At 42.2% G+C, this 5,638-nt stretch overlaps 1 pseudogene; it reads right to left on the bottom strand.

Annotated features, from left to right (window-relative positions):
- Nucleotides 1-2,858: 2,858 nt before the first annotated feature.
- On the bottom strand, nt 2,859-3,469 carry LOC141489537 (mpv17-like protein 2; annotated as a pseudogene).
- Between the last annotated feature and the right edge of the window lie 2,169 nt (nt 3,470-5,638).

Below are 5,638 nucleotides of genomic sequence, written 5' to 3'. Positions count from 1 at the left end.
AGAACCTGGACACAAAGGAGGAAACAAATCTCAGCAAAGACAAATCCTGGAGGGGCTGTGCCAAGATGGCAGTGTGAAGGCAGGAATTTCCAGGAATTCGTTCCCCAAAAAACTCCAAAAGCTGTCAAATTATGACTCTAGCCAAAATTTAGAGGAGCAGAATCCACAGAAAGACTGAGTGATACAATTTCCCAGTCCAAGACAACTTAGAAGTTCCACAGGAAATGGCTGTTCTACTGGGACTGGAGATTGGAAAAAACCACAGTGCAGACACAGCTAGACTGAACACTTGGATCCATGGTAGAGGGGGTGGTTTCCAGACCTCTTGGCCCAGGGAACATCAGGGACAGCTGGAAGGGGTGGTGAGAGAATTCTGCCACACCAGAGTCAGTGTGGAATGGAGCTCTCACCTCAGAGCAGCCCTGTGGTGAGAACCTGAATCAGGAATCAGCAGAGCCAACCAGCTTATCTAGGGTTCTCAGTCCATAGATGGTAAGAGGATTAGGAGAGACTGCAGACGTCTCTCTCTCTCTGCACTCCTTGGGGCAGGACTCAGATGTTTGCCCACACTGAGATCCAGGCTGAAGTCTGGTTCCCCACAACACCATCATAACCAAGCAGGGACCATCCTCACAGATCCAGGGCAGAGGAGAACACTTATGGTCATCCAAAGACCAGAGTACAAGCAAGAGAGTAGTCAGAGCCTCTCATAACCTAGGAGGAATTAAGGTCTCTATGGGTTGTCCCTCAAACCCCCCAAACCTTGGAAGTGCAGTAAATCAGTCATAGACTGAGGAAATGAGCAAACAATAGAAAAAGAAGAATCTGACCATATAAAATTACTTTAAAAAAAAAGAAAATTACTTTGGTCCCATGGAGGATCAAAATACATACTTAGATAATGATAAAATGGAAGCTTCTGTATACAAAACCTCCAAGAGAAATAGAAAATGGGCTAAGGCTATGGATGAGCTCAAAAAAGACTTGGAAAAGCAATTAAGGGAGGTAGAGGAGATATTTGGAGGAGAAATGAGAGCAATGCAGATATATTATGAAAACCAAGTCAGCAACTTGGTAAAAGAAAAATACTGAAGAAAATAACATATTGAAAACCAGTTTAGGCCAAATAGAAAAAAAAACCCACACACAAAAGGCAAACGAGGAGAAAAATGCCTTAAAAAGAAGAATTGGCCAGCTGGAAAAGGAGATAAAAAAGCTCTCTGAAGAAAATAATTACTGCAGAACCAGAAAAACATTGTACACCCTAACAGCAACATGAGGGTGATGATCAACTTTGATGGACTTGCTCATTCCATCAGTGTAACAATCAGGGACAATTCTGGGCTATCTGTGATGGAGAATACCATCTGTATCCAGAGAAAGAACCGTGGAGTTTGAACAAAGATCAAAGACTATTACCTTCAATTTCAGGGAAAAATATTATCTCATATAATTTTGCTATCTCTTATACTTTATTTTTCTTCTTTAAGGACATGATTTCTCTCTCATCACATTCATCTTAGATCAATGTATATACCATGGAAACAATGTAAAGACTAACAGACTACCTTCTGGGGGGGAGGGAAGCAAGAATAGGGGAAAAATTGTAAAACTCAAAAAACTCAAAAAAAAAATAAAATCTTTCTAGAAAAAAATAAAGTAGTTCTCAGGGGAAAAAAGAAAATAATTCCTTCAAATGCAGAATGAACTAAAAGAAGCTGATGACTTTGTGAGAACTCAGGAAGAAATAAAACTATACCAAAAAATCTCCAACAAAAATTAGAAGAAAATGTGAAATATCTAATTGGAAAAACAACTGACCTTGAAAACAGATCCAAGAGAGATAATTTAAAAATTATTGGGCTACCTGAAAGTCATGACCAGGAAAAGAGCCTAGACTTCATTTTTCAAGAAATAATACAGCAAAATTGCCCTAAGATCTTAGAAGCAGAGGATAAAACAGAAATCAAGGGAATTCACTGATCACTTCCCAAAAGAAATCCCAAAATAAAATAAAAACTTCCAAGAATATTAAAGCCAAATTCCAAAACTCTCAAGTCAAAGAGAAAATACTACAAGCTGCCAGAAACAAACAGTTCGACTACCATGGCTTGATAACCAGGATTACACAGGATCTGGCAGCATTTACATTAAGGGCTCATAGGGCTATGGAATATGATATTCCGAAAGACAAAAGATCTTGATTTACAACAGTGAATCAACTACCCAGCAAAACTGAACATCCTCTTTCAGGGAAAATGATGGACTTTTTTTTTCAGGATTAGAATCTTTTATTAGCCCAGGACATATGGCAGCCCAGAACAAGTCTCCTCCCCAATCACTTGGGCTTCCCCACATCTGCTCCTGTCCACCTACTTCCCCCTTCAGGGAGCCCCCTGGCCCCAGCCCTGGACCAGAGATAACTTGGAGCCTTAGGATTTCTACTTTCTGATTTGAATCAGGGAAACCCCAGGCCAATGCTTGTTCCTGCTCTGGTCCTCCATCCCAAGGACCTGTCCTAGAGTCAGTCTGGCCTGACATAGGTTGGCCTAACCATGCTGCTTTGAGCTCCCTCCTTGCCAGCCAGCCCCTCCACTGCTTTTTGATTCATAAAGTGCTTTGAGATCCCCAGTGACTTGTCTCCAGAAAAGTGGGGTCCCATTTGGAAGAGTGGGCCTGCATAGCCCCTACTCATATTCTTCTCTATCGCCTGGATGCAGTAAATCAGTTAAATGACAATCTCTGATTAGGTTTCTAGGGCCCACAAGTGTTTAGCAAGCTCATGGCCAGTCTTGTTCCAAGCTCAGGCCCAGATGCCCAGTTCCCTGTCAGGTGCTTGGCTCCTCCTAGTAGCTTAGTCAGCAGGAGGCAAGGCCCCTGTGGCCAGGGAGGCAGTCCCGGTGCTTGAGGTAGGACAGGTAGGTATCCCAGCCCAAGGTCATGCTGTTTACATACATCACTCGGTAATGGGTGGGCACATAAAGGAAGTTCACCAGCTGAGCTGCTGGCCACAAACACCAATCAGCCTTGTAAAACTCCCAGAATTTCTCCTGCAGCTTCTGGCAGGCACTGTCCAGGCTCTGGCCCTCTAAGCAGCCCATCCCCAGGAAGTACCAGACGCCCAGGAGCGGGGAGGCCACCAGCCTCTCCACAAGAACCTTCTTCAGGATGGTCCAGATGCCTTTAAAGCCCATGGCAGGGAAGAGCTTGTCCAGCCACTGGTACCAGTAGTGCAGGAAGGGGCCCATGGTGCAGCCCATAGCAAACATGCCAGCCGTGGCGCAGGTCCAGGGGCCCAGGCAGCCCGGGGCTCCATGAGCTGTCGCTCCCAGGCCTGGCACAGGCTGTCCCCCGCTGCCATCAGGCTGCCACAGCCCAGCGTGTTGGTGAGCAGCAGCAGGCAGCCCCAGAACAGTGGCTGACAAGCGGCCAGCAGCCCCACAGCAGCCCGCGCCCGGGGCGGAGGCATCACGGCCCCCGAGACCTGCTCAGATACGGCTCCAGCTCCAGCTCCTCCCTGGACTTTCAATGAAACAGGGTACTTTCAAACTTTCCTACTGAAACAACCAGAGCTCAAAAGAAAGTTAGAATTTCTAAGTACAGAACTTGGAGGAACCTAACTATGAGGAATTTCATGATGTTGAACTATTTGTATTCCTGCATGGGAAGAAGACACTGATAACTCGTATGAACTTTCTCATTTACTAGAGCAGTTAGAAGGAGCATGTTATAGACAAGGCACAGGAAGGAGATGAATATAATGGTATAATATAGTAAAAAGATGGAGTCAATGGGTGACAAAGGAAAGTACTGGGCGGAAGAGAAAGGAGAGGAAGAAGGGGCTAAGATAGTTCACATAAGAATCAAGAAAAAGCTTTTATGATGGAGTAGAATGGAGGAAGGTGAAGGAAATTGAGTGAGCCTTCATTCTCATCAGAAATGACTCAGAGAGGAAATAACATACACACTTAATAGGGTGAGGAAATCTATCTTATCTAAGAGAAAAATGAGAAGAAAAGGAAGATGTTAGGAACTGTTGTGTAAATTACCTTCACCTGGTGTCCTTGAACACCAGAGTCTTATCTTACTAAGTGCCACAGGAAAGGTATTTAAGGTATTTAAGCAATTTAAGCACTGGCGTTTTGGTAAATAAATGGAAGCACTTGGAGATCTTGATGGAGTACTTGTCTCTTTTGTCATCCTTGTCTCCCCCCCCCAACACTTACCTGGGGAAGATTGAGGGAGTCTAGAAGTGGGACTCAAAGGGATGGGATGAGGAGGATGGGGGGAGGGGGCATAGGTGACAGAAGAGAGGGAAGATCATGGGAGAGGGTACTCAGATACAACACACTTCTGAACAGGGACAGGATGAAAGGAGAGAGAGAATGGAATAGATGAGAGTGGGGAGGAATAGAGTGGAAGGAAATACAGTTAGTGACAGCAACTGTGGGAAAAAATTTTGAAGCAACTTCTCTGGTGGCTATGATGGCGATGCCCAGAGACAGAGCCATTGGAATCTGAACATAGACTAGAGTACACTTCTTTTCTCTCTCGCTATTCTTGAGGTTTCTCATCTTTTGGGGGGGGTTATGATTACTCTTACAAGATTATTGTAATAACATAAAATTAAAAAACAAAAAATATAAAATAAATAATAAATTTAAATTTAAATTAAATTTAAAAAAGACAAGGTCTGGAGGACTGCATAGGCAAGATCTTGGTCAATGACAAGGCAGGGATCAAATCCCAATCCCGGCATAAATATCTTGGGTCTATACTCCCTATTCCCCAGGATTAGAGCTCAGATATTTCAAGATGAGCAAAAAAGTTAAAAGAGTACTCACTATAGAAAGCTCCTATGCAGATAAAGATGATAACAATGCCACCTTAGAAGAAGAAAATAGTGGAAAATTAGGAGAAGTATCAAAAGAATCTACGTAGTGGATTCAAATCCAAAAGCTCATAGAAGAATTTAAAAAAGAATTTAAAATCCAAAGAAGAGAGGAAGAAGAAAAATGGAAAAAAGAAATGAGAGTCACACAGGAAAATTATGAAAAATTGACCAAAGAAATCAACTCTTTTAAAAGTAAAAGATTGTAACTCTTCAAAAAATAAAATTGACTAACTGGAAAAGGAAGCACAAAAGCTAATTGAAGAAAATAAAATCCTAAAAATTAGAATTGGACAAACTGAAACCAATGAATCTGAGACTACAAGATTCCATCAAGTAAAGAAATCTGAAAAAAATGAAGAAAACCTAAAGTACCTTTTAGGAAAAACAAATGACCTGGAAAATAGATCCAGGGGAGAGAATTTATGAATCACTGGACTACCAGAAAACCTAAATCAAAAAAAGAACCTGGAAAACATCTTGCAGGAAATTATCGGGGGAAAACTGTTCAAATCTGCTAGAACACAAAGACAAAAATAGCCATTGAAGGAATCCATATAACTCCTTCAGAAAGAGATCCCAGGAAAAAAAACTCCAAGGATCATAGCCAAATTCCAGAATTCTCAAATAAAGGAGAAAATGCTGCAAGCAGCAAAAATGAAGAAATTTAACTACAAAGGAAACACAATCAGACTTATCAACTTCAACAATGAAGGACTGGAGGATCTGGAAAACCATCTATTGGAA

The sequence above is a fragment of the Macrotis lagotis genome, chromosome 5, assembly GCF_037893015.1.
Source record: "Macrotis lagotis isolate mMagLag1 chromosome 5, bilby.v1.9.chrom.fasta, whole genome shotgun sequence".
NCBI classification, from domain to species: Eukaryota; Metazoa; Chordata; class Mammalia; order Peramelemorphia; family Peramelidae; genus Macrotis; species Macrotis lagotis.
Note: the sequence above shows the minus strand (reverse complement) of the source record. Positions and strands in the feature narration are given on the sequence as shown.